This window comes from Anopheles funestus, unplaced genomic scaffold, assembly GCF_943734845.2.
Source record: "Anopheles funestus unplaced genomic scaffold, idAnoFuneDA-416_04 scaffold_32_ctg1, whole genome shotgun sequence".
Lineage (NCBI taxonomy): Eukaryota > Metazoa > Arthropoda > Insecta > Diptera > Culicidae > Anopheles > Anopheles funestus.
This window is the reverse complement of record NW_026045361.1, coordinates 293,130-304,113: the sequence shown is the minus strand read 5'-3', so window position 1 is coordinate 304,113 and position 10,984 is coordinate 293,130. Positions and strand designations below refer to the sequence as shown.

General features: G+C 45.2%; 1 long non-coding RNA gene across 1 annotated transcript in view; it reads left to right on the top strand.

Moving 5' to 3' along the window:
* The first annotated feature begins 204 nt into the window (after positions 1–204).
* Positions 205–10,984, top strand: part of LOC125774574 (uncharacterized) — a 122,213-nt gene continuing 111,433 nt past the window's right edge. The window contains exon 1 of the long non-coding RNA XR_007421058.1: positions 205–833. This is a non-coding gene — a long non-coding RNA (uncharacterized LOC125774574). The remainder of the gene's footprint in view (positions 834–10,984) is intronic.

Here is a 10,984-nt window from a genome sequence, read left to right as displayed (position 1 = left end):
GGCTAATGTGTCTTGGCTAAGGTGTCTTGGCTAAGGTGTCTTGGCTAAGGTGTCTTGGCTAAGGTGTCTTGGCTAAGGTGTCTTGGCTAATGTGTCTTGGCTAAAGTGTCTTGGCTAATGTGTCTTGGCTAATGTGTCTTGGCTAATGTTTCTTGGCTAAGGTGTCTTGGCTAATGTGTCTTGGCTAATGTGTTTTGGCTAAGGTGTCTTGGCTAATGTGTCTTGGCTAATGTGTCTTGGCTAATGTGTCTCGGCTAATGTGTCTTGGCTAATGTGTCTTGGCTAAGGTGTCTTGGCTAAGGTGTCTTGGCTAATGTGTCTTGGCTAAGGTGTCTTGGCTAAGGTGTCTTGGCTAATGTGTCTTGGCTAATGTGTCTCGGCTAAGGTGTCTTGGCTAATGTGTCTTGGCTAATGTGTCTTGGCTAATGTTACTCGGCTAATGTGTCTTGGCTAATGTGTCTTGGCTAAGGTGTCTCGGCTAATGTGTCTTGGCTAATGTGTCTTGGCTAATGTGTCTTGGCTAATGTGTCTTGGCTAATGTGTCTTGGCTATGTTGTCTTGGCTAAGGTGTCTTGGCTAAGGTGTCTTGGCTAATGTGTCTTGGCTAAGGTGTCTTGGCTAATGTGTCTTGGCTAATGTGTCTTGGCTAAGGTGTCTTGGCTAAGGTGTCTTGGCTAAGGTGTCTTGGCTAATGTGTCTTGGCTAATGTGTCTTGGCTAAGGTGTCTTGGCTAATGTGTCTTGGCTAATGTGTCTTGGCTAATGTGTCTTGGCTAAGGTGTCTTGGCTAATGTGTCTTGGCTAAGGTGTCTTGGCTAATGTGTCTTGGCTAAGGTGTCTTGGCTAATGTGTCTTGGCTAATGTGTCTTGGCTAAGGTGTCTTGGCTAAGGTGTCTTGGCTAATGTGTCTTGGCTAATGTGTCTTGGCTAATGTGTCTCGGCTAATGTGTTACTTGGCTTAGGTGTCTTGGCTAATGTGTCTTGGCTAAGGTGTCTCGGCTAATGTGTCTTGGCTAATGTGTCTTGGCTAAGGTTTCTTGGCTAATGTGTCTTGGCTAAGGTGTCTTGGCTAATGTGTCTTGGCTAATGTGACTTGGCTAATGTGTCTTGGCTAAGGTGTCTTGGATAAAGTGTCTTGGATAAGGTGTCTTGGCTAATGTGTCTTGGCTAAGGTGTCTTGGCTAAGGTGTCTTGGCTAAGGTGTCTTGGCTAAGGTGTCTTGGCTAAGGTGTCTTGGCTAATGTGTCTTGGCTAAGGTGTCTTGGCTAATGTGTCTTGGCTAATGTGTCTTGGCTCAGGTGTCTTGGCTAAGGTTTCTTGGCTAATGTGTCTTGACTTAAGTATCTTGGCTAATGTGTCTTGGCTAATGTGTCTTGGCTAATGTGTCTTGGCTAAGGTGTCTTGGATAAGGTGTCTTGGCTAAGGTGTCTTGGCTAATGTGTCTTGGCTAAGGTGTCTTGGCTAAGGTGTCTTGGCTAATGTGTCTTGGCTAAGGTGTCTTGGCTAAGGTGTCTTGGCTAAGGTGTCTTGGATAAGGTGTCTTGGCTAAGGTGTCTTGGCTAAGGTGTCTTGGCTAAGGTGTCTTGGCTAATGTGTCTTGGCTAAAGTGTCTTGGCTAATGTGTCTTGGCTAATGTGTCTCGGCTAATGTGTCTTGGCTAATGTGTCTTGGCTTAGGTGTCTCGGCTAATGTGTCTTGGCTAATGTGTCTTGGCTAATGTGTCTTGGCTAATGTGTCTTGGCTAATGTGTCTTGGCTAAGGTGTCTTGGCTAATGTGTCTTGGCTAATGTGTCTTGGCTAATGTGTCTTGGCTAAGGTGTCTTGGCTAATGTGTCTTGGCTAATGTGTCTCGGCTAAGGTGTCTTGGCTAATGTGTCTTGGCTAATGTGTCTTGGCTAATGTGTCTCGGCTAATGTGTCTTGGCTAATGTGTCTTGGCTAATGTGTCTTGGCTAAGGTGTCTTGGCTAATGTGTTTTGGCTAAGGTGTCTTGGCTAAGGTGTCTTGGCTAAGGTGTCTTGGCTAAGGTGTCTTGGCTAAGGTGTCTTGGCTAATGTGTCTTGGCTAAAGTGTCTTGGCTAATGTGTCTTGGCTAATGTGTCTTGGCTAATGTTTCTTGGCTAAGGTGTCTTGGCTAATGTGTCTTGGCTAATGTGTTTTGGCTAAGGTGTCTTGGCTAATGTGTCTTGGCTAATGTGTCTTGGCTAATGTGTCTCGGCTAATGTGTCTTGGCTAATGTGTCTTGGCTAAGGTGTCTTGGCTAAGGTGTCTTGGCTAATGTGTCTTGGCTAAGGTGTCTTGGCTAAGGTGTCTTGGCTAATGTGTCTTGGCTAATGTGTCTCGGCTAAGGTGTCTTGGCTAATGTGTCTTGGCTAATGTGTCTTGGCTAATGTTACTCAGCTAATGTGTCTTGGCTAATGTGTCTTGGCTAAGGTGTCTCGGCTAATGTGTCTTGGCTAATGTGTCTTGGCTAATGTGTCTTGGCTAATGTGTCTTGGCTAATGTGTCTTGGCTATGTTGTCTTGGCTAAGGTGTCTTGGCTAAGGTTTCTTGGCTAATGTGTCTTGGCTAAAGTGTCTTGGCTAATGTGTCTCGGCTAAGGTGTCTTGGCTAATGTGTCTTGGCTAAGGTGTCTTGGATAAGGTGTCTTGGCTAAGGTGTCTTGGCTAATGTGTCTTGGCTAAGGTGTCTTGGCTAAGGTGTCTTGGCTAATGTGTCTTGGCTAAGGTGTCTTGGCTAATGTGTCTTGGCTAATGTGTCTTGGCTAATGTGTCTTGGCTAAGGTGTCTTGGCTAAGGTGTCTTGGCTAAGGTGTCTTGGCTAAAGTGTCTTGGCTAATGTGTCTTGGCTAATGTGTCTTGGCTAATGTTTCTTGGCTAAGGTGTCTTGGCTAATGTGTCTTGGCTAATGTGTTTTGGCTAAGGTGTCTTGGCTAATGTGTCTTGGCTAATGTGTCTTGGCTAATGTGTCTCGGCTAATGTGTCTTGGCTAATGTGTCTTGGCTAAGGTGTCTTGGCTAAGGTGTCTTGGCTAATGTGTCTTGGCTAAGGTGTCTTGGCTAAGGTGTCTTGGCTAATGTGTCTTGGCTAATGTGTCTCGGCTAAGGTGTCTTGGCTAATGTGTCTTGGCTAATGTGTCTTGGCTAATGTTACTCAGCTAATGTGTCTTGGCTAATGTGTCTTGGCTAAGGTGTCTCGGCTAATGTGTCTTGGCTAATGTGTCTTGGCTAATGTGTCTTGGCTAATGTGTCTTGGCTAATGTGTCTTGGCTATGTTGTCTTGGCTAAGGTGTCTTGGCTAAGGTTTCTTGGCTAATGTGTCTTGGCTAAAGTGTCTTGGCTAATGTGTCTCGGCTAAGGTGTCTTGGCTAATGTGTCTTGGCTAAGGTGTCTTGGATAAGGTGTCTTGGCTAAGGTGTCTTGGCTAATGTGTCTTGGCTAAGGTGTCTTGGCTAAGGTGTCTTGGCTAATGTGTCTTGGCTAAGGTGTCTTGGCTAATGTGTCTTGGCTAATGTGTCTTGGCTAATGTGTCTTGGCTAAGGTGTCTTGGCTAAGGTGTCTTGGCTAAGGTGTCTTGGCTAAGGTGTCTTGGCTAAAGTGTCTCGACGAATGTGTCTTGTCTAATGTGTCTTGGCTTATGTGTCTTGGCTAATGTGTCTCGGCTAATGTGTCTTGGCTAATGTGTCTTGGCTAATGTGTCTTGGCTAATGTGTCTTGGCTAATGTGTCTCGGCTAATGTGTCTTGGCTAATGTGTCTTGGCTAATGTGTCTTGGCTAATGTGTCTTGGTTAATGTGTCTTGGCTAATGTGTCTTGGCTAATGTGTCTCGACTAAAGTGTCTTGGCTATTGTGTCTTGGCTAATGTGTCTTGGCTAAGGTGTCTTGGCTAAGGTGTCTTGGCTAAGGTGTCTTGGCTAAGGTGTCTTGGCTAAGGTGTCTTGGCTAAAGTGTCTCGACGAATGTGTCTTGGCTAATGTGTCTTGGCTAAGGTGTCTTGGCTAATGTGTCTTGGCTAATGTGTCTTGGCTAAAGTGTCTTGGCTAATGTGTCTTGGCTAATGTGTCTTGGCTAAGGTGTCTTGGCTAAGGTGTCTTGGCTAAGGTGTCTTGGCTAAGGTGTCTTGGCTAAAGTGTCTCGACGAATGTGTCTTGGCTAATGTGTCTTGGCTAATGTGTCTCGACTGAAGTGTCTTGGCTAATGTGTTTTGGCTAATGTTTCTTGGCTAAGGTGTCTTGGCATATGTGTCTTGGCTAATGTGTCTTGGCTAATGAGTCTTGGCTAATGTGTTTTGGCTAATTTGTCTTGGCTAATGTGTCTCGACTAAAGTGTCTTGGCTATTGTGTCTTGGCTAATGTGTCTTGGCTAAGGTGTCTTGGCTAAGGTGTCTTGGCTAAGGTGTCTTGGCTAAGGTGTCTTGGCTAAGGTGTCTTGGCTAAAGTGTCTCGACGAATGTGTCTTGGCTAATGTGTCTTGGCTAAGGTGTCTTGGCTAATGTGTCTCGGCTAATGTGTCTTGGCTAATGTGTCTTGGCTAAGGTGTCTTGGCGAAGGTGTCTTGGCTAAGGTGTCTTGGCTAAGGTGTCTTGGCTAAGGTGTCTTGGCTAAGGTGTCTTGGCTAAGGTGTCTTGGCTAAAGTGTCTCGACGAATGTGTCTTGGCTAATGTGTCTTGGCTAATGTGTCTTGGCTAATGTGTCTCGACTGAAGTGTCTTGGCTAATGTGTTTTGGCTAATGTTTCTTGGCTAAGGTGTCTTGGCTAATGTGTCTTGGCTAATGTGTCTTGGCTAATGAGTCTTGGCTAATGTGTTTTGGCTAATTTGTCTTGGCTAATGTGTCTCGACTAAAGTGTCTTGGCTATTGTGTCTTGGCTAATGTGTCTTGGCTAAGGTGTCTTGGCTAAGGTGTCTTGGCTAAGGTGTCTTGGCTAAGGTGTCTTGGCTTAAGTGTCTCGACGAATGTGTCTTGGCTAATGTGTCTTGGCTAAGGTGTCTTGGCTAATGTGTCTTGGCTAATGTGTCTTGGCTAATGTGTCTTGGCTAAAGTGTCTTGGCTAAGGTGTCTCGGCTAATGTGTCTTGGCAAATGTGTCTTGGTTAAGGTGTCTCGGCTAAGGTGTCTTGGCTAATGAGTCTTGGCTAATGTGTTTTGGCTAATGTGTCTTGGCTAATGTGTCTCGACTAAAGTGTCTTGGCTAATGTGTCTTGGCTAATGTGTCTATGCTAAGGTGTCTTGGCTAAGGTGTTGTGGCTAATGTGTCTCGACGAATGTGTCTTGGCTAATGTGTCTTGGCTAAGGTGTCTTGGCTAATGTGTCTTGGATAAGGTGTCTCGGCTATTGTGTCTTTGCTAATGTATCTTGGCTAATGTGTCTTGGCTAATGTGTCTTGGATAAGGTGTCTCGGCTAATGTGTCTTGGCTAATGTGTCTTGGCTAATGTGTCTTGGCTAATGTGTCTTGTCTAAAGTGTCTTGGCTAAGGTGTCTCGGCTAATGTGTCTTGGCTAAGGTGTCTTGGCTAATGTGTCTTGGCTAATGTGTCTCGGCTAATGTGTCTTGGCTAATGTGTCTTGGCTAATGTGTCTTGGCTAATGTGTCTTGGCTAATGTGTCTTGGCTAATGTGTCTTGGTTAATCTGTCTTTTCTAAGGTGTCTTGGTTAAGGTGTCTTGGCTAATGTGTCTTGGCTAAGGTGTCTTGGCTAATGTGTCTCGGCTAAGGTGTCTTGGCTAATGTGTCTTGGCTAATGTGTCTTGGCTAATGTGTCTTGGCTTATGTGTCTTGGCTAATGTGTCTTGGCTAATGTGTCTTGGCTAAGGTGTCTTGGCTAAGGTGTCTTGGCTAAGGTGTCTTGGCTAATGTGTCTTGACTAAGGTGTCTTGGCTAAGGTGTCTTGGCTAATGTGTCTTGGTTAATGTGTCTTTTCTAAGGTGTCTTGGTTAAGGTGTCTTGGCTAATGTGTCTTGGCTAAGGTGTCTTGGCTAATGTGTCTTGGCTAAGGTGTCTTGGCTAAGGTGTCTTGGCTAAGGTGTCTTGGATAAGGTGTCTTGGCTAATGTGTCTCGGTTAAGGTGTCTTGGCTAATGTGTCTTGGCTAAGGTGTCTTGGCTAATGTGTCTTGGCTAAGGTGTCTCGGCTAATGTGTCTTGGCTAATGTATCTTGGCTAATGTGTCTTGGCTAAGGTGTCTTGGCTAATGTGTCTTGGCTAAGGTGTCTTGGCTAAGGTGTCTTGGCTAAGGTGTCTTGGCTAAGGTGTCTTGGCTAAGGTGTCATGGCTAATGTGTCATGGCTAAGGTGTCTTGGCTAAGGTGTCTTGGCTAAGGTGTCTTGGATAAGGTGTCTTGGCTAAGGTGTCTTGGCTAAGGTGTCTTGGCTAAGGTGTCTTGGCTAAGGTGTCTTGGCTAAAGTGTCTTTGCTAATGTGTCTTGGCTAATGTGTCTCGGCTAATGTGTCTTGGCTAATGTGTCTTGGCTTAGGTGTCTCGGCTAATGTGTCTTGGCTAATGTGTCTTGGCTAATGTGTCTTGGCTAAGGTGTCTTGGCTAATGTGTCTTGGCTAAGGTGTCTTGGATAAGGTGTCTTGGCTAATGTGTCTTGGCTAAGGTGTCTTGGCTAAGGTGTCTTGGCTAAGGTGTCTTGGCTAAGGTGTCTTGGCTAAGGTGTCTTGGCTAATGTGTCTTGGCTAATGTGTCTCGGCTAAGGTGTCTTGGCTAATGTGTCTTGGCTAATGTGTCTTGGCTAATGTTACTCGGCTAATGTGTCTTGGCTAATGTGTCTTGGCTAATGTGTCTTGGCTAATGTGTCTTGGCTAATGTGTCTCGGCTAATGTGTCTTGGCTAATGTGTCTTGGCTAATGTGTCTTGGCTAATGTGTCTTGGCTAAGGTGGCTTGGCTAAAGTGTCTTGGCTAATGTGTCTTGGCTAATGTGTCTTGGCTAATGTGTCTTGGCTAATGTGTCTTGGCTAATGTGTCTTGGCTATGCTGTCTTGGCTAAGGTGTCTTGGATAAGGTGTCTTGGCTAATGTGTCTTGGATAAGGTGTCTTGGCTATGGTGTCTTGGCTAATGTGTCTTGGCTAAGGTGTCTTGGCTAATGTGTCTTGGCTAATGTGTCTTGGCTAAGGTGTCTTGGCTAATGTGTCTTGGCTAATGTGTCTTGGCTAATGTGTCTCGGCTAATGTGTCTTGGCTAATGTGTCTTGGCTAAGGTGTCTTGGCTAAGGTGTCTTGGCTAATGTGTCTTGGCTAAGGTGTCTTGGCTAAGGTGTCTTGGCTAAGGTGTCTTGGCTAAGGTGTCTTGGCTAATGTGTCTCGGCTAATGTGTCTTGGCTAATGTGTCTTGGCTAAGGTGTCTTGGCTAAGGTGTTTTGGCTAATGTGTCTTGGCTAAGGTGTCTTGGCTAAGGTGTCTTGGCTAAAGTGTCTCGACGAATGTGTCTTGGCTAATGTGTCTTGGCTAATGTGTCTCGACTGAAGTGTCTTGGCTAATGTGTTTTGGCTAATGTTTCTTGGCTAAGGTGTCTTGGCGTATGTGTCTTGGCTAATGTGTCTTGGCTAATGAGTCTTGGCTAATGTGTTTTGGCTAATTTGTCTTGGCTAATGTGTCTCGACTAAAGTGTCTTGGCTATTGTGTCTTGGCTAATGTGTCTTGGCTAAGGTGTCTTGGCTAAGGTGTCTTGGCTAAGGTGTCTTGGCTAAGGTGTCTTGGCTAAGGTGTCTTGGCTAAAGTGTCTCGACGAATGTGTCTTGGCTAATGTGTCTTGGCTAATGTGTCTCGACTGAAGTGTCTTGGCTAATGTGTTTTGGCTAATGTTTCTTGGCTAAGGTGTCTTGGCGTATGTGTCTTGGCTAATGTGTCTTGGCTAATGAGTCTTGGCTAATGTGTTTTGGCTAATTTGTCTTGGCTAATGTGTCTCGACTAAAGTGTCTTGGCTAATGTGTCTTGGCTAATGTGTCTTGGCTAAGGTGTCTTGGCTAATGTGTCTCGGCTAATGTGTCTTGGCTAATGTGTCTTGGCTAAGGTGTCTTGGCTAAGGTGTCTTGGCTAAGGTGTCTTGGCTAAGGTGTCTTGGCTAAGGTGTCTTGGCTAAGGTGTCTTGGCTAAGGTGTCTTGGCTAAAGTGTCTCGACGAATGTGTCTTGGCTAATGTGTCTTGGCTAATGTGTCTTGGCTAATGTGTCTCGACTGAAGTGTCTTGGCTAATGTGTTTTGGCTAATGTTTCTTGGCTAAGGTGTCTTGGCTAATGTGTCTTGGCTAATGTGTCTTGGCTAATGAGTCTTGGCTAATGTGTTTTGGCTAATTTGTCTTGGCTAATGTGTCTCGACTAAAGTGTCTTGGCTATTGTGTCTTGGCTAATGTGTCTTGGCTAAGGTGTCTTGGCTAAGGTGTCTTGGCTAAGGTGTCTTGGCTAAGGTGTCTTGGCTTAAGTGTCTCGACGAATGTGTCTTGGCTAATGTGTCTTGGCTAAGGTGTCTTGGCTAATGTGTCTTGGCTAATGTGTCTTGGCTAATGTGTCTTGGCTAATGTGTCTTGGCTTAGGTGTCTCGGCTAATGTGTCTTGGCAAATGTGTCTTGGTTAAGGTGTCTTGGCTAAGGTGTCTTGGCTAATGAGTCTTGGCTAATGTGTTTTGGCTAATGTGTCTTGGCTAATGTGTCTCGACTAAAGTGTCTTGGCTAATGTGTCTTGGCTTATGTGTCTATGCTAAGGTGTCTTGGCTAAGGTGTTGTGGCTAATGTGTCTCGACGAATGTGTCTTGGCTAATGTGTCTTGGCTAAGGTGTCTTGGCTAATGTGTCTTGGATAAAGTGTCTCGGCTATTGTGTCTTGGCTAATGTATCTTGGCTAATGTGTCTTGGCTAATGTGTCTTGGATAAGGTGTCTCGGCTAATGTGTCTTGGCTAATGTGTCTTGGCTAATGTGTATTGGCTAATGTGTCTTGTCTAAAGTGTCTTGGCTAAGGTGTCTCGGCTAATGTGTCTTGGCTAAGGTGTCTTGGCTAATGTGTCTTGGCTAATGTGTCTCGGCTAATGTGTCTTGGCTAATGTGTCTTGGCTAATGTGTCTTGGCTAATGTGTCTTGGCTAATGTGTCTTGGCTAATGTGTCTTGGTTAATGTGTCTTTTCTAAGGTGTCTTGGTTAAGGTGTCTTGGCTAATGTGTCTTGGCTAAGGTGTCTTGGCTAATGTGTCTCGGCTAAGGTGTCTTGGCTAATGTGTCTTGGCTAATGTGTCTTGGCTAATGTGTCTTGGCTTATGTGTCTTGGCTAATGTGTCTTGGCTAATGTGTCTTGGCTAAGGTGTCTTGGCTAAGGTGTCTTGGCTAAGGTGTCTTGGCTAATGTGTCTTGACTAAGGTGTCTTGGCTAAGGTGTCTTGGCTAATGTGTCTTGGTTAATGTGTCTTTTCTAAGGTGTCTTGGTTAAGGTGTCTTGGCTAATGTGTCTTGGCTAAGGTGTCTTGGCTAATGTGTCTCGGCTAAGGTGTCTTGGCTTATGTGTCTTGGCTAATGTGTCTTGGCTAATGTGTCGCGGCTAATGTGTCTTGGCTAATGTGTCTTGGCTAATGTGTCTTTTCTAAGGTGTCTTGGTTAAGGTGTCTTGGCTAATGTGTCTTGGCTAAGGTGTCTTGGCTAATGTGTCTCGGCTAAGGTGTCTTGGCTAAGGTGTCTTGGCTAATGTGTCTTGGCTAATGTGTCTTGGCTAAGGTGTCTTGGCTAAGGTGTCTTGGCTAAGGTGTCTTGGCTAATGTGTCTTGGTTAATGTGTCTTTTCTAAGGTGTCTTGGTTAAGGTGTCTTGGCTAATGTGTCTTGGCTAAGGTGTCTTGGCTAATGTGTCTCGGCTAAGGTGTCTTGGCTAAGGTGTCTTGGCTAATGTGTCTTGGCTAATGGTTCTTGGCTAAGGTGTCTTGGCTAATGTGTCTTGGCTAAGGTGTCTTGGCTAATGTGTCTTGGCTAAGGTGTCTTGGCTAATGTGTCTTGGCTAAAGTGTCTTGGCTAATGTGTCTTGGCTAATGTGTCTTGGCTAATGTGTCTTGGCTAATGTGTCTTGGTTAATGTGTCTTTTCTAAGGTGTCTTGGTTAAGGTGTCTTTTTTAATGTGTCTTGGCTAAGGTGTCTTGGCTAATGTGTCTCACCTAAGGTGTCTTGGCTTATGTGTCTTGGCTAATGTGTCTTGGCTAATGTGTCTTGGCTAAGGTGTCTTGGCTAAGGTGTCTTGGCTAAGGTGTCTTGGCTAATGTGTCTTGGCTAAGGTGTCTTGGCTAATGTGTCTTGGCTAATGTGTCTTGGCTAAGGTGTCTTGGCTAAGGTGTCTTGGCTAATGTGTCTCGGCTAATGTGTCTTGGCTAATGTGTCTTGGCTAAGGTGTCTTGGCTAATGTGTCTTGGCTAAGGTGTCTTGGCTAAGGTGTCTTGGCTAAGGTGTCTTGGCTAAGGTGTCTTGGCTAATGTGTCTTGGCTAATGTGTCTTGGCTAATGTGTCTTGGCTAATGTGTCTCGGCTAAGGTGTCTTGGCTAATGTGTCTTGGCTAAGGTGTCTTGGCTAATGTGTCTTGGCTAATGTGTCTTGGCTAAGGTGTCTTGGCTAATGTGTCTTGGCTAAGGTGTCTTGGCTAAGGTGTCTTGGCTAAGGTGTCTTGGCTAATGTGTCTTGGCTAATGTGTCTTGGCTAATGTGTCTTAGCTAAGGTGTCTTGGCTAATGTGTCTTGGCTAATGTGTCTTGGCTAATATGTCTTGGCTAATGTGTCTCGGCTAAGGTGTCTTGGCTTATGTGTCTTGGCTAATGTGTCTTGGCTAATGTGTCTTGGCTAAGGTGTCTTGGCTAAGGTGTCTTGGCTAAGGTGTCTTGGCTAATGTGTCGTGGCTAATGTGTCTTGGCTAATGTGTCTTGGCTAATGTGTCTCGGCTAATGTGTCTTGGCTAAGGTGTCTTGGTTAAGGTGTCTTGGCTAAGGTGTCTTGGCTAATGTGTCTTGGCTAATGTGTCTTGGCTAATGTGTCTTTGCTAA